The sequence below is a fragment of the Phalangium opilio genome, unplaced genomic scaffold, assembly GCF_054372755.1.
Source record: "Phalangium opilio isolate 3A_F unplaced genomic scaffold, DU_Popi_V2 ptg000062l_1, whole genome shotgun sequence".
In the NCBI taxonomy this organism is placed as follows: Eukaryota; Metazoa; Arthropoda; class Arachnida; order Opiliones; family Phalangiidae; genus Phalangium; species Phalangium opilio.
The window spans coordinates 292868-316897 of record NW_028324179.1 but is presented as its reverse complement, the minus strand read 5'-3'; the positions used below and the strand labels follow the sequence as shown (position 1 = coordinate 316897).

Here is a 24030-nt window from a genome sequence, read left to right as displayed (position 1 = left end):
ATATATTTTTTTAATTTAATGCTGGAATATGATTGGTTAACTTATTTAAGTCATGCGCACCAGCGTCACGAACGAAAAATGCCGAGAGTAAAAAAGTTTAATTATACGGTAGGGCATTATTATTTACTTTTTCAAGTAAATTAAATTATTAATGTTCAAGATAAAAGAAAATAAATGGTAAGCAACTTTAATAGTTTTTCTCCTTAAAGAGAGAGAGAAATATATAATTTATTATAAAGCAAAATCATCTCTTTTCAAGTTAGGGCTACTGCCCTTGTGAAAGGCTTAACTACTTAGCAAATTGGTAAGTTAGGTTTTTCCTTAAAGTTTCTCTATTAATTTCGTAGTAAATGTTTTTAGTGGTTTTTGTGTTGACAAAAAGTAAAATAAATCGTATCAATTCGTTTTATCAAAGCGTTGAGATGATAATATCATGCTGGGAGCCTAGTTACATCATCAACCGATGACAACATCGATAAATCAGTATCAATGAGCTACTCCAATACACCGATAGTAGTATGTTACCCCACTTTTGACTCTGCAAATGAGGTAAAAATTATCAAAATTTGCATAATTCAGAAATCCCACTTTTAGCCATGGAAATTAGCCGAAAATGGACCAAATTTGCAAAATTCAGAGATCCTACCTTAAACCATGCAAATGAAGCGAAAATGATTATAATTTACATAAAACAAAAAAATCATACCTGTCAATCAAAAACTGTTAATAAAAGCAATTAGTAAATTGATGAATAAGTCATTAGCAATTAATATCTCGGCAAGTAAACATGGCAATGTTAGCACCCGCTTACGATTCCTTTTACATTACTTTACCTAGTAATGCCTCCATGCAATTATATCCTGAAAATACTAAAACAAGTTATAGGACGGAACTACCTACAACGTATAATTTATCGGAGGGAAATTGGGAGGTTGGATTGTCGGAAATAAATATGCCTTCAAAGTGGGATAACATAACTGATTTTTTTGATGAATTTGTCGTTAGATCGGTGGATCTTGATTATGAGTACGAAATGGGGGAAGGGGGTTGTGGTAAATTGGGTAATATAGTTAGGGGTCAGAACGACGAACCTATTAGTATATACAAAAAATTATTCGAAACGTTTAAACAGTCAATAACAATAAAAGCTGGGGATGATATAAATTTTGAAATAATGACGAAAGAAGGAATGACATTTATGCAAATTAAAATTAGCGGAGACAAACAAACGGCTATTAAGTTTCCTAAAGAATATGGAAAAGTACTTGGAATAGCGGAATTAGATTGGGATCGATGGATTTTTCGGGAAACATATATAGCTAGTAATCCTTTAGACACTGCACGGGATCAATTAGATACCAGAAATTTGGGTAAATTCCAAGTCAAACAATTTGTTCCAAGGGATTGAAATAGACCCGTTGACGTTAATAAAGATGTTAATAAAGCATCAATCGAAACGAAAGCTTATAAGATACCTCACGGAACGTATGAAAGTATAGATACCGTACTCGAAGCAATGAAAATGGTTTTACCCGAATCGAAACGAAAATATTTCGATTTTGTGTATAATAAAACAGGAACAGTAACAATCAAATGCGGGGTTGGAATTGTTAAAGAGAATACCCCATGGCATAAAATTACCAAAAATGAGGCTAAATATATGGATTATTTTTCAATTACATTTCCAAAAGATAATAACGGATTAGGTTACATGTTAGGGTTTGATAAGAGTCAAGTAGACACTCCGTTGAGGAACAATACGGAAAGTAAACATCTCGGAGATATAAATAGAGGTGTACAAACCTTATTCATTTATACGAGTCTCATATACCCCCAGGTAATAGGTGACTCTTGGGGTGGGCTTTTACGTACAATTCCAAGACCTGAAAACATACGAGATAATAAACCTCACGTGTTAACATTCAATCCAATTAATTATTATCCAGTACGTACACCCAATTTTAATTTAGTTGAGATAGATATAACAACAGATTCGGGAACGAAAATCCCATTCAAACTCGGAAAAACCGTTACGACTTTACATTTTAGAAGTATCCGTAATGACTAATAATGTCTGTTCGGAATAGATATTATAATTATTATTTAAAACAATCGTGCGAGGCGTTTGTTGGGCCAGTATTTCAAAGAGGAAATGGTTTGGGATCTATATTTAAGAGTTTAGTTCGCTTCATAACCCCCATACTCAAACCAGCAGCAAAAGCTGTTGGACGAGAAGCGATAGGTGTCGGAAGTAGATGGTTCGGCGACATATCAACGGGAGCAGATCCTAAAAGCTCTTTCAAAAAGAATATTAAAATTGCGGGGTCTAATTTATTACATAAAGCGGGTGATAAAATAGGGGAAGCGCAATTTGGGAGTGGAAGACGTAAAAGAAGAAAAAGAGCCAGTAAATTAGGAAAGAGAAAGGTGAAAAGAATAAGGAAGAAGTCTGACTTTTTAGCTTAAAGAAGTACTCTTAAAAATCAAAGGGGGGTATAAAAGTAAGGAATTTACACGAGTAATAATTAGTTTACGTTTAAACAGTGACAAATAAAGGTATTCAAAAAATGGAAGGAATGATGTCAGAATTAGATTTGTTCGCTAAACCCGTCTCTAATTTGAATATTGTGGCCAGTAACGACATACAACTACAAACTGTTAATGCTATAACGGATGGTGGGCCATTGGAATTTTTTATTCCCGGAACTCCTGATAGTTATATAGACACTTCAAAAATTAAACTGTGCGTTAAGGCTCAAATATTAGGATTTGATACAACTGATAATACATGGAAAGCTATCGCGGGAAACGATAAACTCGGACCGGTTAACTTAACCTTATGGAATTTATTTGATCAAATAGAAGTTATGTTTAACGATACTCAGGTTCAAGTAGTGAATAATTTAGCCCCATATATCGCTTATTTCGAAACAATGTTAAATTATGGGAAAGAAGCTAAAGAAACGCAATTGGGATTAGAAATGTTTTACAAAGATACAAAACTAACAAATGCAGATTCACACCATGCTGATAATAACGGAATGAAATCTAGAAGAACCAGAACCGGAGCATCTAAAATATTTGAAATGATAGGGAGATTACACGTTGATGTATGTAAGATGAACAAGTTCTTATTGAACAACGTTGATATTAAGTTTAAATTTATTAGATCAGCGGATACTTTTCCAATAATTTACCAACCTGGCGCTGCTGCTGCTGATCCAATTACTAATTATAAAATCGTTATTAAATCAGCTTCTTTATTTGTACGGAAAATAAAACCAAACTCTGAAATTATGCTAGCGCATGCTATGGTTTTGGAAAAAACACCGTGTGTGTATCCCATTAATCAAACTGTAGCAAAGCATTTTAGTATCGAAACAGGGAACAGTGACACGATTAAAGAAAACTTATTTTTAGGTAGAATTCCTAATCGAATGATTATCGGGTTCGTTAAAACATCAGCCTTCAATGGGCGTATATCTCAAAATCCATTTTATTTCGAACACCTAGATTTGAACTTTTTATCAGTTACAGTAGGGAATAAAAATTATCCAGATCAACCTTTCACACCGGATTTTGCTCGTGATCATTACTGTAGGGAATACGCTTCCTTATTTACGGCTCTAGATATGTAAGGGAAAAATAAAGGAAACTACATTAGTCTTTTTGATTATCCTAGAGGTAACACTTTATACGCTGTTGATTTTACTCCGGAAGAGCAGGCTAGTGCCGAGCATTGTTTTTTAGAAAAACACGGTAGTTTAAGGTTAACTATACGTTTTAACAAAGCACTCACGTTTGCGGTAACAGCCATAGTATACGCCGAGTTCGAAAACGAGTTATTAATAACGAAGGATCGTAACGTTTTGTACAAACTAGAGTGAGAGTATGGACGAGTACGTTTATTTTCCAACTCGAAAAGATAGTAATCTTCTCGTAACAGTTAGAAATAACAAAAGACACGTAACTATCGTCGGTAATTGTTGGGATTTTAAGGAAATTAAAAAGGTGTTGAAAGAAATATAAAATTAAACGTCTTCAACGAATTAGCGTCAAATGATCGTGTGAAAATCATGAAACAACAACAGTAAAATCTCTCCGATAAACAAACTATCGAGATAGCCGAAGCTGGCGATGATCTAATTATTTCCATTTCCGATAAAGCGAGAACGGAGTATATGGTTACTATTAGTAACAAAGTATATCAAAACTTATGGTTGCTGGTAGATTATAAAAACTTGTTTTTCCAAGACGTCTTACCCCGCTTCCACAGTACCCTACCGGAAAATTTTCAAGTTGAAGGTCACGTATCTGGAACCGGAACAAAGTATATCGACATTCGTCAATACGTATGCGAAAATTCGAATATTCACCGTTACGATTTACTGTGGATGGCTACGTGTAAAGGATTTTGTTTAAATAAAACCACGTGGAACCGATTGAAACAAATAAAACCGGAATTGGACCGGCAATTGGAAATAAAAGCTAATACCAAGGAATTATTCAGAACAATGATTTTGCGAGACATTACCGAAAGTTTACTGGAAAAGACCAACTGCTGCAGTAATCTTAATTGCTAAGGGGAAATCGAACACCACGTATCCTGCACCTCAAATTCGAATACTGACTTGAATATCCTACAAGCGATATCGATGTTAAATAAGACAAACCTGAAGAATGAGTTTGAAAAACGATTTGGAGAGAAGAACGAAAATTTGGATCAATTATTTCATATTATTACCGACAATGTAACGGAATTGAAAAGAGATGTTTTTTACAATTACGTTTGATAAATAAAAAGCTTATTCACAGATGGTTTTTTTCTTTATTACCCAAATACCTTCAAAGATGGTTAGTAAACGAATAGCGCGTAAAATCGAAAATATATATTACGATCCGCAACATCCCGCGAGTTTAGGATCGGTGAGAAAATTACAAAAAGCTCTACCAAATGTATCAAAGGAAGATATCGAACAATGGTTGATTTCCCAGCCCGCGTATACGAAACATAAACCCAGAAGAAAAATATATCCTAGAAATCAAACGTACGTCACTAGTATGAACGAGGTTTTCCAATGCGATTTAATTGATTTACCCCAATTATCCAAATACAATAACAAATATCGTTATATTCTAACCGTCATTGACGTCTTGTCGAGATACGCGTGGGTTTTACCGTTAAAAACAAAGGGGGCGAAAGAAATTATAAAAGCTCTCGGTACAATCTTTAAGCAACGTACACCTTCGAGGTTAAATTCTGACGAAGGAAGCGAGTTTAAAAACAAAAAAGTGCAAGCCTATCTTAAAAGTAGGGATATCCATTGGTACGCTAGTTACGGTAATTTAAAATGCGCCATGATAGAAAGGTGGAATAGAACATTGAAAACGCGAATGTTTCGATTAATGACGAGAAATAAGAATTATAATTACACGAAACATTTACAAAAAATTGTAAATGGATATAACGCCACTGTTCATTCAACAATCGGTATAGCTCCGAAAAACGTAAATATAAATAACGAACATTTAATATGGAAACGATTATACTATAAGAAGAAACGTACAAGCAACAAGCCAAAATTACGAAAGGGTGATTTGGTGAGAATTACGTCCGACAAAGGCGCTTTTGGTAAAGGATACACTGGATATTGGACGAATGAAATTTTTGTCGTACATAAAGTACTACTACGTACTCCAACTGCTTACATAATAAAAGACGAAAACGACGAAATAATAAAAGGATCATTCTACGAGCCGGAATTACAAAAAGTTGCTAAATGAACACGGAAGAATTAAACCTTTTTTAAGCACAGATCCTCGAACGAGACCCTACTTCATAGGAGTGTTCCCGAAAGATATTTTACCCGACCCACCAGAACGGAAACCCTATTGTTTCGTAGTCAATTCGGAACCATCCTCAAACGAAGGATTGCATTGGTTAGGAGTCTATATCGATACTAACGATAACGGTTATTTCTTTTGCTCGTACGGTAAAGACCCTAGTTATTACGGTTTTAATCTATCAAGCTACGCTTCCAATTGGTATTACAATAATTGTCAAATACAACCGAACAGTTCATTTACATGCGGGGGACACGTTATTTTTGTTTTAACAAGTTTGTGTCACGGATTTTCTTTTAATGAAATAATACGAGAATTGTACGACTTGAAAGATAAACCTTACAACGACGTGATTATTATGTTAAATATGTGTATACATTTATTGAATCAAGAGAAAAAATGAATAAAATATTTTTTTTTTTATTTTAAAAAAATTGGTACATATTCATTTAGACCATTTTATCGGTGTTTTGACTTTTCGCAATTTCATACCCGTAAGGAGACGTCTCGGGCGATAAGGATGACCGTCACCATCATCACCATCATCACCCTCCTCCTCCGGTATACCTCTGGTATATCGTCGATGTCTCTTCGATTTCGGAGTCGACGTGAGTTTAGGCCGTGGGAATGACTTCTTAAAGGAATAGCGACGTGATTTAAAAATTATCTCAAATCTAAAGAAAACCTTACTTTTTTGAGAGTTTAAACTCTTCTAATTCCAAAAATATGCTTGATTAATATTTAAATATGAAGGAAAACACAGAAAAACACTTTGAAAACTTGAAATTTGGGGGGGCAAAAGCAAATTTGCAGAGATTTTTGGCGGGTTTTCTCCTTGCTACGTCACTCACGGCATGTCGCGGAAAAGCCAAGCGCGCGCGCGTTTACTAATGCGGCGCGCGCGCGAATCTGTATAAATTAGGCTTAACGCGGCGTGGCGACACTAACTGGTGCGTCACGTGAGCGACATCTAGAGTGAAAATTTCTCCTTACTACGTCATCAAACGAAAGAAAATCTCAACTAGGCCTTTTCCAAACACAAAACTTTGATTGCAATTTAATAAATTGCTACGAAACCAAATAAAAAAGTAAACATATCATAATAAACTAGATTTTTCAAGGATTTTTTTCGCATTTTAAGTTTGTGGATGACGAAAATTATGTCACTAACACTTTAATCGTCGAGGGCACCCTCGAGGGTGACCTCGGCGTTGACCTTGAGAGGGCCAAGGGGGTCCTTTGAGGTGATTGTTGCTGCGAAGGCGGCTGTTGCAATACTGAAAATGGATTAGGTGTTAGAAATTGCGGTGGTTGAACGGGTTGTTGAACTTGGAAAACTGGTGGAATATTTGCAACGTTGACGTTAGGAGGTTCTATCAGGCTCTTCATAGTCAAATACTTTTGTAAAGTTAATAAATAATGTCGAAGTTTATCCTCCGAAGAGGTGTTTTGTTTTAAAATCCGACTCATTTCACGATCCAACTCTGTCGCTTCTTTTTCAGCTCCCGATAAAACAGCGGATTCGGGTAGTAATACCATTCGTTTCATCTCGCTAATGAAGTGATGGTAGATATCAAGGTCGGTACCAAAGCAGCTATTAACCCGGGTAAAAATCCTCCCGCCTGTTTTATAAGAAGTTTCCGTTTGTTTTTAGCCAGACCTCTTTTATTAGCGATTTTTCTTATATATACTCGATGTTTTTTAATATAAATTCTATCCTTTTCGGGTAATGGAATATTTCCCTTTAACAAATTATAAAACGTGTTGTGAACGGCTTTGATTTGACTTTGCTTGGCTTTTTTCAATACCTTGGTTAATTTTCCTCCGCCACTTTGACTGGCGCGTACCAGTCCACGAAAAAATGGTAAATGTCTGTGTAACGGATGACGTCCTCTCTTTCGAATTTTTCGTTTAAAATTTCTTTTTAATACTTTTTTTAACAAACTCGATTTACAATTTCTCTTAACCATTCCAACTCCTCGAACGTTCCAACGCGAAATAAAAGACATACGGAAACGATAAATAGTTTTATATACAAAATTTTATTTGTCATCGCATACAATAATCATATTTCCTTCATGCGGAAAAATATTTGTTCTTAAACGCAAATCATCGTGAATGTTTTGTTTTTAATCGATACACAAGTAAGAATAGGGAGTACCCTTGGTAACAAAATCATACGCTCTAGTTACGAGGTTTTTATTATTCGGAAATATTTGTCTGCTCAAGTAAGTTATTTGAGACCCGTCTCGCGGATTTTTAAAAACAATTATGTACGAAGAGTTAAGACTAATGGTTCGACTCTCTTTACCTTGACCAAAAAGATTTTGAGTTAAAAGAGCGACGGATAAATTTTTATGATGAGAGCCGACGCTAAATATATAAGCGATATGGGAACTATTATAACAAGAGAATGCCAGATCATCTATTATTAGAAAATTATTAATATTTTCATCCCAAAATGAAGAATCATCTGGGGGGAGTCCTTCCAAAAATTCAATGTTTTTAATTTCTTTTTTCGCAATGCCAAATTTCGGTTGATATTCTTTATAACAGTACACTATCCTGTCCGGAGGTGGATCGATCAAACAATGGGCGTGTTTCAAAAGGTTAAATATCCACGTCGTTTTACCAGCCATAGTACTACCGGCCAGTAAAATTTGCATGGGGGCTTGGAATTTTATTCTACAAGCGCACGAATCAAACATTTCTCAAAAAGTTTATTAAAATCGTCAATCCGTTTTTGAAATTGGAGTTTGTCTATTTCTCTCCAATTAACGCGTTCTTCGTACGGAATAATAAAAACCACGGGGATATCGTCGAAAGTCACTTTTTTTCTTTTAGAGTTGAAATTCCGTGTTGAAAGCATCTATCGACGATTCGAGAATTAAATCGACGAAACTCGACGTAAACGTTTTGATGGATTCGTCAAAATATTCCACGATTTCTTCCTTTAATCGTCTCTTTTCCCCTTCTTCATCCGCCAGACTCACGTTAGTAATATCGAGTCCGAGAATATAATTACAAAATGGAGCTTGTTTTTGATGCAATTCGTGAGGATTAGTCTAATTCGATCCTCCCCAATCGAATAAGTTATGACAGCTGAAACACATGGTTTTTAAACCGTCGTTCAAGTAAAAGAGACCCGACGCTGCTAGTTCCGCGGGGATAACTTCCAACTCCGACGAATTGGAAGTCCAATGACCATTGAATGATTTTAAACGAAGACTTTCACGATGCATCTTGCTTTAACGAGTATCCAAACGGATATGTTAAAAAATTGTTCGCGATTATTCTCTTATTAAAAGTCACGCCGAAACTTCTTTTCAGATTTCCTAAAAGTAGTTTCGCCCGAGCTTTGTCACGCACAACGTTAAATGGGATTTCCAAAGTGTAACTAGTTCCCGGAGTGTCTAAAGCCGATTTGATCGAATCAAAGTTAATTATCTGTTCGTTTTTCCTGTTTAACGAAATTCCTTTCATTTTCGTAACGCATTGCCCGGTATTTGTTTTGTAACTGTACGATTTCGGACCCGAAGTAACGAATTCCGATATATATCCATTCGGAACTTCGTCGGTCCAATCACCCATAAATTGTCCGACGGGTGGAAGAAATTCATCACTTTCTTTGTGAATAAATATAATACTATCCGTATCGCAGTACAAAACCCTTTCTTTTAATTTATTCAGAGTTCGAAATAATTCGATCCGACCGTACGAACTAACGAAACTCCCCAACACTGCCGATCCTTTGTAATATGTCGGGCAAAAATCTTTTTTGAATTTGTAGGTCATTAAACAAACGTCATCGTCGTTAATTGGCCGCATATCCGTTAGTTCCAATGTCGGATCCATTATAATTTTAATGAAATCTTGATAATCCTTGACGAAAACCGATTTTGGTTTATCGTTGTTTAAACAATGTCGACCCCATAACGAGTTTAAAGCCAATTTCGCCAACGCGCGTAGAGCTGAATTGTTTGATACATCTTCGGGTCTAATCTCGATATCTTCTCGTTCTTTAATTACTCTTAAATATTCCGTTTTTTCCTCATCGGTGGTAACGTTGCGAGGCCAGCCAGAGTTTTGGATTTTTAGTTTCAAAAATGTATTAATGTAACTTCCGAAAAAACCAGGATCTTTATCCTTGATATGGGTGTACCTTTCGGGGTAATGGTGAACCTCGAAGATTTCCAATATAACGTAACCGGTTTCGACCGCCATGTATATTTCTGGGGTGGGCCAAATCCCTTCGAAAGCTCGTTCGGAGTCGTTATGGGCGCAGGCGGTTTGTATATCGTTTTCCACGCAAGTACGACACAAAGCGAAAAATAGTTTTTTTCTGGTTCGAATTGGTAATGCCGGTATGTAAGCGTCTTTCGGAGCTAATATTTTACAAGACATTACCCCAAAGTAATGATTCAAATCGAATGAAAAATCTCTCGTAATAATCTCCGGGTGATTTTTAGGATAGTCTCTGTTTTTACATACAAAGGGGTACAAACTACAAACATCGTAATATAGAATTTTTTCGTTTGGTTTTGTTTTATGATACAGCCTGAAGCATTCAGTACGACCACCGTATAATGCCGATCTTGGTCCTATCGGATCTCGAAAGTGTAACGAATCGCAAAACTTTCTTACCTCGATTCTGTTTTTCAACATTTCGTCAAACTCGCAACTCCATATTCTAACATATTCAGCGTTCGGTGCATTACACATGATATCATCATCTCGATCCAGAGTTCTCTCGTATAAATTTTTAAACGTATCTTGCAATAACGGATTCCATTCGCCTCCTTTCGTATGTTTCGGACATCCGTGAATAAAATCTCCGTCAAATTGAAATATTATTTCGGGTTGAGAAGAATAACCATCTACCGGGTATCGTCCAATCTTCTTTTCACCTTCCAACGAGAGAACCGATTGAATTTTTATTCCGCGTTCTTTTTCTTCCCAAGCCAACCATTTTAAAGCAGATTTGCTTTGATTGTAGTTATTCCTGTACCCGTTACACGGCACTATTCCGAGCGTAAATTCTTCCAAGTATTTATGAAGGAAAATATTCGTGCATGCCCCCGCTATGGTCAAAGCGTTCATATTTAAAACATCGAAACCAGTTTCCTTCTCGAACAATTGTCTAAATTTATCCATACCCTGTTGTAAAACCTTAACATCCATGATAGTATAATATTCCAGTTCTTCGCGTAAATTATAGACCGATTGTCTCGATTTCGTCGCGTACCATTCGAGAAAATCTTTATAATCTTTTTCTTTCATATGTTCCGGTTGAAAATACTCTTTCGGCGGTAGTGGACCGACATAATCCAAAGTTTCTTCGGTGTGGAATATGTAAGGGAAAAATTCTTTTCTATTTTCACCCAAAGAAAATGTCGCGGGGAACGATCTTAATGGTTGCGAGACGAAATTGAAAGAGTCAATAAATTTCATTTTTTGATTTTTCAAAAATATTGCCAACATTTTGCTTCCGTCAAAAACAATATCCGGTATAATGTTCAATTTTAACAACCCACGAAGATTAAAGAACGAATCGAAACCTTTACTGTTATGTGCTAACAACGTAATATTTTCAAAAACCGGTTTAGTTGCTTTAAGCCGTTTTGTCGCGTGTTGGATAACCATTTCTTTCGTCCCGAATAAATAATTAAGAAATTTATCGACGCAGTCGAACCCCCGAAATATCTCGTATAAGTAATTGTTCCCTTCATTTTCTTGCATAGCACTAACGAGTAAGACAGGGACGTGTTCGTTATTTTTAACGATTGATTCGGTATCGAAATAACAATATCTGGTTTTTTCGTACGTTCTCGAAAGAGGCATAACGTAACAACGGTTCCTCTCGTGTACGCGTAAACAGTTTTTACATGGTTTCGAGCAAGAGTGTTTTTCTTTCAGTTCTAGTCCGCATTTTAAACACCTTTTAAAGTTATCCCACGTTCCGTTAGATATATGAAAATTCAAACATTCTTCTCCTTTAAAATAACGATGGCATTTTCGACATTTAACAGGTTTAATTAGTTTATCTTCGTGGAATACATTTAAAGTTCTACATCTACTACATTTAACTCGATTTTCGCAAAAGTGATTATTCTTTTGATTATATCCGTGAAATACTTTTAAACATTTAGAACAATACGATTTACCGCCAAACATTGTATGCAATTCCTTAACTACATGCACGTGATCATTAACTAACAATAAAAAAATTTGTTTTTCCTTGAAAGGTCCGATAAAATATTTTTCTAAATTATCAGCTCTGAATATAATTAATCAAAAATGTCTTGATTAGAATCAAGACCTAAAAAGTATCGATAAGACTGAGGTTATCACTTGTCTGAAGGATCAGATATTAATTTTTCTTTTTAATTGAAACTTAAATGCATGCTTAAGAAAAAACAACGTTCCATTACCGTTTTCCGTTGAAATAAATTATTTTACTGGTAATCAATTTCAAAAATTTACTTATCTCGGCTTTTCGACCACAATTCCATTCCCCGAAAACATTTTATCATTACATTAATTACTTTTGGGAGAGTACGTGTATGGTTTTGCGTTTTAAAAGGTTCCTAAAGACGTTACATCCCCATTCGTGACCGGCACGCTTCGCAGTGGAACATTTTAATTATTCTAAAACCAATGGCGCCAAGTTCAATAGGGACAGTAACATTTTTACTCGCGGTTTTGCAAAATGATGTAACATCAAGTGTACTTTAGTCAACCGTCGTATTGTTCTTTCTCATAGTTCAGGGCATGATCAGTGTTACTGCCCAATTTATCTCTCTAGTTTCTAACAATGGTAAGAGACTATTTGATATGGCACGGCACAACGTTATATACATTTGAAAATTCTATGTAGCACAAAAGAAATTTTAGTTTGAAATAAATAAACTCATGATAGTAGCTATAACGAACAGAAAGTCAAGGGAATGGCACCGGTAGTGAGCAGCAAAAAAAAAAAGGAAAGTTTGCTTCAAGGTAGCAGAGGGACATGGTAGTGAAAATAGTAATCTAGAATTTTGTTCGTTCAAAACTTAATATATCATGAAAAATTCAAGTAAGGAGGCGGCACTACTAGGGTTCGAAAATTACGGTAATTTTGGAAAACGGTAAATTACGCCGTAATTTACCGCGTAAATTACCGTTCATGGTAATTTACGAAAATTAAAAAATTAAATTATATTGATCGTTTTTAAGCTAAATAATGAAAATATCACTTGAACACAGCTATTCTTTTTATAGCATAGTGTTTTACAATATTTAAACACCGAGTTTTGATGTTTGCAGCTCAAAATACTTTTGAACAGCAACATCCACTTTCTTCTTCTTACCAATTTTGCGAATTTTTGCTATTTCACGTTTTTAGAACCAAATTCTAGAGAAGGGCCGATAACAGTTTAGTCAAATTTCGGTGCCGATATTGGTATCGGTATGGGCCCATCTCTAGAAAATTCTAACAACTACAGCTTTCCAGCTAAAGCAAACGCACTCGACAACAAGAATAGACGAGAAAATCAAATTTCATTTCCTTAATCAAATTTTTCCCACGCTTGCCGTTCAACCTTTTATGACTTACTCATATATCATGGGAAGAAATAAGTGTGCATGCACGGGTAGAGCAAAATATGGAGCTTTTAGACCATTTTCCAAGTGAAGGAAATGAAAATTCGGTGGTAAATTACCATCGTGGTAATTTACCAGCGTAAATTACCACGGTAATTACCGTTTTCGTAATTTACCCGAGAAAATCGTAAATTACAGTTACCCTGGTAAATTACCGTGTAAATTACCATGGTAATTTACCGATTTAGAACCCTAGGCACTACCTACAAAGATTGATTTTGGCAGAAAACAGCGAAAAAATTATGTTCTACACACACTGGGACTATGGGAGAGTTTCAGGGCCGCAGGTCGCACATGATGAAATTTCAACTCCAGTTTACATCAATTCTCCCTATTCGTGCTAGTAGCAGGTTAAGCTATAGTTTGCTCAGGTCCTGTTAGTCTCGAAAGGCTTATATAGTCCTTGTAACTTTTAAAAGGTATTTGTCATGGCTAAACAGACCGCTATTACAGTTTTTTATTGTTTTATAGGTTATTTTGACACGTTATCTCCCAAAAGTAATTAATGTAATGATAAAATGTTTTCGGGGAATGGAATTGTGGTCGAAAAGCCGAGATAAGTAAATTTTTGAAATTGATTACCAGTAAAATAATTTATTTCAACGGAAAACGGTAATGGAACGTTGTTTTTTCTTAAGCATGCATTTAAGTTTCAATTAAAAAGAAAAATTAATATCTGATCCTTCAGACAAGTGATAACCTCAGTCTTATCGATACTTTTTAGGTCTTGATTCTAATCAAGACATTTTTGATTAATATCTGTTCCTTCAGTCTTCATTTTAATTAAGAATGTTAAGAAACTGTTTTACATTTTCAAAATCTGCACTAAGCTGAAACATATATAAAGGGGACCATAACTTTAGCTCAATCAGACATTTATTTATAATGATACTTCGAAAAAACGTAAATCAATTAAAGTTTGTATTCTTATTGTAATTAACATAATACAATTTTTTAAAATCATTTATTGAAACGCGAGGTGCCCCTAAAAATTCCAGAAACAGGACCAAAATGACAATTTTACAAAGTTTTTAAAAATGCTGATTTATGTCCGTTTAACATTTAGCTCAAAATTGTCATAAGCCCAATATGAAATTCGGATATCCTTAAAACTTCATAAAGACGATCCGAGATTGTCAATTTCAAACTTTTTTGTAGCATAAACTAACGTCGGTTTGATATTAAGCTTAAAACCTTAAACAAAATATAGTCAGGGCTACCCTAAATGTTCACAAAGATGATGCGAGATTGTTAATACGCCTAAAAAGTGTCATCTTCAAAATATGTAGCCGGGGAAAAGAGAGCGTGATCGAGTGGGCTATGCTAGTGGTTGGAATACTTAGGCATCTTATACCTTCTCCCTAGTGAACTAGGTATTGCTTCTTGGTAAAACTTTAGATAACTAAAACCACGAGTTTATAACATATGTTCCATAACAAGATTCAAACAACTTTTGGAAAACAAATTTCCATGAGATTTCCAGGCTTTTCCCCATATACTTCCCTGAGTTTTCCAGGTTTTTCCCGTATAAGGAGTATCCTATGGAGCAAATGTTAACGAAGGAGAGAAGGGGCAAATAGGACTATTACATAATCAAAGGATATCCCCGTATCTCTAATATAACCAGAGTTACGAGCTTCCAAAATTTAGTGTAATGTTAATCCTATGGAGGAGGCAAAGTACATACAAGCACCCGGGGCAAGTACCAACAAGCACTTACAAGCACCTAAAAGTACACGGGGCAAGTACCAACAAGCACTTACAAGCACCTAAAAGTACACGGGGCAAGTACCAACAAGCACTTACAAGCACCTAAAAGTACACGGGGCAAGTACCTACAAGCACCCGGGGCAAGTACCTACAAGCACCCGGAGCAAGTACCTACAACCACCCGGAGCAAGTACCTACAACCACCCGGAGCAAGTACCTACGAGCACACGGAGCAAGTACCTACAAGCACTCACAAGCACCTACAAGTACCCGGGGCAAGTACCTACAAGCACCCGGAGCAAGTACCTACAAGCACCCGGAGCAAGTACCTACAAGCGCCCGGAGCAAGTACCTACAAGCGCCCACAAGTTTCTACAAGCACACAAAACACCCACAAGTACCTACAAGTACCTGCAAGCACCTACAAGCACCCACAAGTACCTACAAGCACCCACAAGTACCTACAAGCACCCACAAGTTTCTACAAGCACACAAAACACCCACAAGTACCTACAAGTACCTGCAAGCACCCACAAGTACCCACAAGTACCTACAAGCACCCACAAGTACCTACAAGCACCCACAAGTACCCACAAGTACCTACAAGCACCCACAAGTACCTACAAGCACCCACAAGTACCTACAAGCACCCACAAGTACCTACAAGCACCCACAAGTACCTACAAGCACCCACAAGTACCTACAAGTACCCACAAGTACCTACAAGCACCCACTAGTACCCACAAGCACCCACAAGTACCTACAAGTACCCACAAGTACCTACAAAAACCCACAAGTACCTACAAGTACCCACAAGTACCCACAGGTACCTACAAGTACCCACAAGTACCGACAAGTACCCACAAGTACGTACAAGTACCCACAAGTACGTACAAGCACCCACAAGTACGTACAAGCACCCACAAGTACGTACAAACACCCACAAGCACCTACAAGCACCCACAAGTACCCACAAGTACCTACAAGCACCCACAAGTACCCACAAGAGCCCACAAGCACCTACAAGCACCCACAAGTACCCACAAGTACCTACAAGCACCAACTAGTACCCACAAGCACCCACAAGTACGTACAAGCACCCACAAGTACGTACAAACACCCACAAGTACGTACAAACACCCACAAGCACCTACAAGCACCCACAAGTACCTACAAGCACCCACAAGTACCCACAAGAGCCCACAAGTACCTACAAGCACCCACAAGTACCCACAAGAGCCCACAAGTACCTACAAGAACCCACAAGCACCTATAAGTACCCACAATTACCCACAAGTACTCAAAAGTACCTACAAGTACCCACAAGCACCCAAAAGCACCTACAAGTACCTACAAGCACCCACAAGTACCCACAAGCACCCACAAGTACCCACAAGAGCCCACAAGTACCTACAAGAACCCACAAGCACCTATAAGTACCTACAAGTATCCACAAGCACCTACAAGTATCCACAAGCACCCACAAGCACCTACAAGCACCCGGGCAAAGCACCAACAAGAGCTTAAACGCCATGATTTTCTTGCTTAATATCCCTCTAACGGCGTGAATCACGACAAAAACGCCGTAAGTCCAATATAAAAAATTAGGGCTAAAAAACAGTGGTAAAACGCTGTAATTCCAATACCCAAAACAACGTAAGTCAAAGTATGTGTTAATAATGATAAAAATCAATACTTAAACTTAATTTATCTTAATGAAACTAAGAAAAGGCACATCTATGGACTGTTATCTTTCATTTAAGATGGTTCCCAAACGTAACGAATGAATAGTTTTCTTTATACACTATCCCAATTAAGGTCATTTTTCAAAAAAATCCCATGATATCTCTATGGAAGAATATTGTATCTTTCACCAAATGTCGGATTAATTTTATGGATTCTAAAACCACCCTTATCAACTTTTTTCATTATAGAATTAACTATTAGTTGGATCTCTTTGAAATTTTAACCACAAAATTAGGGCCCAAATTGTAGTTCACTGGCTAAATTTCAAAGCAGCAAACACAATACGAAAAAAGTTATGGCCAATCAAAGAACCCTCCTTTAGCATTAGAGGCGGTATCAAGTCTTATCTAAGAGAGCGACCGCTCTCCTAGAATTTGTAAATTCTAAGTAGCACAAAAGGAAAAAGAATCCAATTTTTTTATATTTTGGTTTGAAATAAATAAACTCATGATAGTAGTTATAAAGAACTGAAACTCAAGGGAATGACACCGGTAATGAGCAGCAAAATGAGAGGAAAGTTTGCTTCAGGTTACCAGAGGGAGATGGTAGTGAAAATAGTAATCTGGAATTTTGTTCCTTCAAATCTTAATATAATCATGAAAAATTCAAGTGAGGTGAAAGATTGATTTGGCGTGAACGAGTGGTCCGTGAAAATAGCAGATAACAGCGAAAAAATTCCCTTGGATCATAGCCCACTCGATCCATGCTCACGGAAGAAAGCTGCTCGCGCTATAGTCTCGAAAGGGTTATATGGAGCTTTTAACTATTTAAAGGCTGTTTTCATGGCTAAACAGACCACTATTACAGTTTTTCTTGTTGTTTTATAGCTTATTTTGACACGGTATCTCCCAAAAGTAATTAATTTTACTGTAACAATGTAATGATAAAATGTTTTCGGGGAATGGAATTGTGGTCGAAAAGCCGAGATAAGTAAATTTTTGAAATTGATTACCAGTAAAATAAGTTATTTCAACGGAAAACGGTAATGGAACGTTGTTTTTTCTTAAGCATGCCTTTAAGTTTCAATTAAAAAGAAAAATTAATATCTGATCCTTCAGTCAAGTGATAACCTCAGTCTTATCGATACTTTTCAGGTCTTGATTCTAATCAAGACATTTTTGATTAATATCTGTTCCTTCAGTCTTCATTTTAATTAAGATTGTTAAGAAATGTTCTGCACTAAGCAGAAACATATATAAAGGTGACCGTAACTTTAGCTCAATCAAACATTTATTTGTAATGATACTTCAAAAACAAAAACTTAAATCATTAGAAGTTTGTAGTCTTATGATAATTAACGTAATACAATTTTTTACAATCGTTTATTCAAACGCGAGGCGCTCCCCTAAAAATTCCAGAAATAGGACCAAATTGAAAATTTTACACAATTTTTAAAAACGCTGATTTATGTCCGTTTAAGCTTTAGCTCAAAATTTTCATAAGCCCAATATGAAATTCGGATATCCTTAAAACTTCACAAAGACGATCCGTGATTGTCAATTTCAAACTTTTTGTAGCATTAACTATCGTCTGTTTGATATTAAGCTTAAAACCTTAAACACAATATAGCCAGGGCTACCCTAAAAGTCCACAAAGATGTTTCAAGATTGCTAATACGCCTAAAAAGTACCCTCTTCAAAATATGTAGGCGGAGAAAAGAGAGCGTGATCGAGTGGGCTATGCTAGTGGGAATTTGGGTAGGAAGTCGCGGAGGTTGGGAGTGACTTGGGACTCCAGGCATAGCCCATTCCATCACGCACTCGACAACGCAAAGCAACTCGCGCCAGCGTGTGAAATAAGGCGGTGACACAGGACAAATGAACAGTATAAAAATTGCTTGGTCCAGTCCAAAAATTAAATCGGAGGAACAGTGGTCCACGAGACTACTAAGAAAATTGAAGGGAAACTAGAGTCCACACATTAAAATAATAATATTTTAATTATCCACTTCTTTAGTTTAGCAGACGACGTGCTCTGGTCAATGGTCACGGACCAGTTTATTTATTGCAAGTCAGGACTCGGGAGGGTCGCTGGCCTAATGTCCAGTTTAAAAAAATCCTTATTTCCCACCCTGCGATGTGTTGCGCGTGATCGAGTAGGCTATGCTCAGAGAAAAAGAAATCTTCACTTCAGTCATAGCCCACTCGAGCAGCCGCAGTGCAGCGTCCAGTAGCGCGGATCGAGTGGGCTATGCTTCAGTTGGGAGTCCTGGGAATGAAATAAGCACAGAACACTGGACATTGTGCAATAAAATTTTATAATGTCCCATAAATATTTTAAACACTAAGGGGGTCACTGGACAGTTGACCAGTAAATTTTTCCGAAGTTCTGATAGTTTGATTTTGAAGACGCGGCACAATTTTTGCGCACTCCAGTGGACAATGTCCTATAAATTTTCCAGTCAAACAGGGGGTCGCTGGACACACGTCCTATATATATTCTACCCTGATTTGAGCAAATTAGATATCGGTATCCTGAATTAACTAGCGCTACTGTTACCTATGTTGACGATAGCGCGTCATCGAGTAGGTTATGCTCCGGGCAAAAGAAATCTTCACTTCAGTTCAGCGTGGGAAATAAGGCGGTGGCACAGGTCAAATGACCAGTTAAAAATTAAATCGGAGGGGGTCAGTGGTCTACGGGACCACAAAGAAAATTCTAGGGTATTAAACCAGGGTCCAGACATTATCTCAACTATTTAAATTCCACTTCATTAGTTTACCAGACAACGCGCCCTGGTCAATGGTCATAGACCAGTATATTTATTCCAGGCTGGCCCAATGTCTAGTTTGAAAAAAAATACTTATTTCCCACCCTGCTTCTGTTGGGAGTCCTGGGGCTCCTGAAGGCCATGCATATGACAAAGATTCATTTCTTATAAGCGAGAATGGCCAACTTTGTTGTGTAAGAGACAGCCTGGCAGCCCGGTATTTGTTTACTACTAACCTGTCAGGTTAGAAGTTAATACAGCCCTTTGAATTTAAATAATTAGAAATGAGAAATGTCAGACAGTCAGACAACACATTTTCTGGTTACCCTGATACTGTTATCCAGACTTTCCCTCTAATATATTTTCCCTGACCTTTAAAAAGGTCCATTTTCACTTTCCCAGACTTTTACCTGACTTTTCAGGCCCATTTTCAATTTCCCAGACTTTTTAGGACCATTTTCAATTTTCCAAACTTGTCCCAGACTTTTCAGGCCCATTTTCAATTTTCCAAACTTGTCCCAGACGTTTTAGGCCCATTTTCAATTTTCCAGACTTGTCCCAGACTTTTCAGGCACATTTTCAATTTCCCAGACTTGTCCCAGACTTTTCAGGCCCATTTTCAATTTCCCAGACTTGTCCCAGACTTTTCAGGCCCATTTTCAATTTCCCAGACTTGTCCCTGACTTTTGAGGCCCATTTTCAATTTTCCAAACTTGTCCCAGACGTCTTAGGCCCATTTTCAATTTTCCAGACTTGTCCCAGACTTTTCAGGCCCATTTTCAATTTCCCAGACTTGTCCCAGACTTTTCAGGCCCATTTTCAATTTCCCAGACTTGTCCCTGACTTTTGAGGCCCATTTTCAATTTTCCAAACTTGTCCCAGACGTTTTAGGCCCATTTTCAATTTTCCAGACTTTTCCCTGACTTTTCAGGCCCATTTTCAATTTTCCAGACTTTTCCCTGACTTTTCAGGCTCATTTTCAATTTCCCAGACTTGTCCCTGACTTTTGAGGCCCATTTTCAATTTTCCAAACTTGTCCCAGACTTTTTAGGCCCATTTTCAATTTCCCAGACTTTTTAGGACCATTTTCAATTTTCCAAACTTGTCCCAGACTTTTCAGGCCCATTTTCAATTTTCCAAACTTGTCCCAGACGTTTTAGGCCCATTTTCAATTTTCCAGACTTGTCCCAGACTTTTCAGGCACATTTTCAATTTCCCAGACTTGTCCCAGACTTTTCAGGCACATTTTCAATTTCCCAGACTTGTCCCTGACTTGTGAGGCCCATTTTCAATTTTCCAAACTTGTCCCAGACGTCTTAGGCCCATTTTCAATTTTCCAGACTTGTCCCAGACTTTGCAGGCCCATTTTCAATTTCCCAGACTTTTCAGGCACATTTTCAATTTCCCAGACTTGTCCCTGACTTTTGAGGCCCATTTTCAATTTTCCAAACTTGTCCCAGACGTTTTAGGCCCATTTTCAATTTTCCAGACTTTTCCCTGACTTTTCAGGCCCATTTTCAATTTTCCAGACTTTTCCCTGACTTTTCAGGCTCATTTTCAATTTCCCAGACTTGTCCCTGACTTTTGAGGCCCATTTTCAATTTTCCAGACTTGTCCCAGACTTTTCAGGCCCATTTTCAATTTCCCAGACTTGTCCCAGACTTTTCAGGCCCATTTTCAATTTCCCAGACTTGTCCCTGACTTTTGAGGCCCATTTTCAATTTTCCAAACTTGTCCCAGACTTTTTAGGCCCATTTTCAATTTCCCAGACTTTTCCCTGACTTTTTTGGCCCATTTTCAATATCCCAGACTTTTCCCTGACTTTTTAGGCCTAATTTCAATCGAAAAAAGTTATTAAATGAATAAATCTATATGGTTTTAATTATGTTGAAATGAAAGCTATTAAATCCATCTCTTTGTCATTCGGCTCCGTTAATTTCTGAAACTTACCAAAAACTAGTGTATTACATATTTAACCAAAAATTTATGTTAATTAACCAAACAAAAAACGTTATGAAATAAAGAGCCTGAGAATGGATCCCCTTAAAACCAGAACCAAGACCTGTGAGTGTTAGTTTGAAACAATTTTTGAAAATGAACACTTTCGTTTCTTTGATATTTACCTACAATAATTTCAGAAACTTTGAAGGCTTAGTTGCAGAACTACTGTATCACTGAACAGTGTGTTTCACATTAAACATAAACCAAAATAAATATAATTTTAACTATACATCGTGTTATAAACGCCTTTAAAAAAAAACGCGCCCTCAAAATACAAAAGCTACGTTAGTATGTCGAAAATTAAGAAAACATGTTAGAGAACCAATGAACAGCAATCTTTTGCACGTTTAATACAAAATTTAAATTTAAATAATGCAAATATAGAATGTTATTAAATGAAAGACTATATACAGTTCTGTTTGTCATTATTTCCCTTGAAAAGTTGTCGCTAGCATTCAGCCAGCGGAGGGTTCATCATCAAGGTGTAAAATTTACCACTACAGCTGATTGATGTGTCCTAGCTGTCACAGATAATAATGTAGTAATTAATTGATCTACCAGTAAGATTAATAATTAATTTGAACATACCAACAGTATTCGTATTGTCTAGCTTTTATCTCAACCGAAGTTAATGTTGCCTATTCCTATAACATCAACAGACAACATAACGGCAACGCTACCTTGACCGAGGCTTAACGAAATTAGCTTAGCGAAATTCGTTAATAATAAAATATTCTGTCTGCTTTTAAATTTAAAATTAATTTTAGTAAATTTCATTGACGTTTTTTGTTGTGAAAACAATAAAAATCATACGTAATTAGCCTCCAGTTTAATTCCAAATCCAAAATTTTAATTTTAACCGACAGCTCAAACGCCATGTTTTTCTTGCTTAATATCCCGCTAACGGCGTGAATCACGACACAAACGCCGTAAGTCCAATATAAAAAATGAGGGCTAAAATGCTTGTCTCTAACAGTGGTAAAACGCCGTAATTCCAATACCCAAAACAACGTAAGTCAAAGTATGTGTTAATAATGATAAAAATCAATACTTAAACTTAATTTATCTTAATGAAACTAAGGGAAGGCACATCTATGGACTGTTATCTTTAATTTAAGATGGTTCCCAAACGTAACGAATGAATAGTTTTCTTTATACACGATCCCAATTAAGGTCATTTTTCAATAAAATCCCATGTTATCTCTATGGAACAATATAGTATCTTTCACCAAATGTCTGATTAATTTTATGGATTCTAAAACCACCCTTAACAACTTTTTTCTTTATAGAATTAACTATTAGTTGGATCTCTTTGAAATTTTAACCACAAAATTAGGGCCCGAATTTTAGTTCACTGGCAAAATTTCAAAGCTGCAAACACAATACGAAAAAAGTTACGGTCAATCAAAAAACCCTCCTTTAGCATTAGAGGGAGTATCAGGTCTTATCTAAGAGAGCGACCGCTCTCCTAGAATAATTTGATATTCGTTTAAGTAAGTTTGAAAATTTTGAATATCTAATAAATTAACGGTATCCGGAGAAATATTAGCGTTTTTATATAATTGCTCCGCTTTTTCTTTTTGGAGGGGGTGATTACAATTTTTTATCTTTCTAAAATAAAAAGTGACTCGTTCGTTGTTTGATAGTTTTCATTCGTATTCTTTTCGAATCTCTTATCAGCCAAATAAATTCCTATCACCAAAGCTCTTCCAAAACATAAGTTATCGGTATTGTCAATGTAAATATAATTTGAACTCGTTTTTATAAACGTATCCAAAATTACTATATTTCTATTTTTTAACGATTTTGATCGACGTCCAACGGGTACGTCGCAATGTAAAAAAATAACGTCAAAAACTAAAGAGCTTTGTATATGGAAATTTCGATTTGATTGAGCAACTTGACTTATAGCTCCTATTACTCTTTCAGCCGTTAATTCATTAATATTCATAAACCTTAAATTTATCGGACTATCCAACTCATCCGAACGAATACAAAATCTAACTCTATTATATCCTTGATGATTGCGTAATAATTCAAAGAGTATGGAATTAATTATACTAACAAACGTTTCGTTTACTTCGGTTAATTTAATACGTTCTAAATTTTTAAATTTAATTTTACATTCTACTTGATTACATTTGTATTTTCGAGATTTTTTATCTAATATTTTTTCGCAAGTATAAAATTGTTTAGGATTAGCTTTAACACTTAAATTTAGCGGTTCTTCATTTTCGGAATCGCTCGAACTACTCATCTTAAAATGAGTAAGTTTATCAAATTGTTTAGAGTTTTATATATTTTTTTTCGTTTTCTTATTTTTCTTTTAAATCGATTTCGACTCTGTGTTGTAACATGGACGCGTAAGGTGATAGTTT

The 24030-nt window shown here is 36.3% G+C and overlaps 1 long non-coding RNA gene across 1 annotated transcript; it reads right to left on the bottom strand.

The window, feature by feature from the left end:
• Positions 1 to 21965: 21965 nt before the first annotated feature.
• Positions 21966 to 23124, bottom strand: LOC149663400 (uncharacterized). Its single transcript, XR_016368507.1, has 2 exons — positions 22241 to 23124; positions 21966 to 22173 (listed from the first exon to the last, which is right to left on the bottom strand). It is a non-coding gene; the product is annotated as an uncharacterized LOC149663400 (long non-coding RNA).
• Positions 23125 to 24030: the final 906 nt, after the last annotated feature.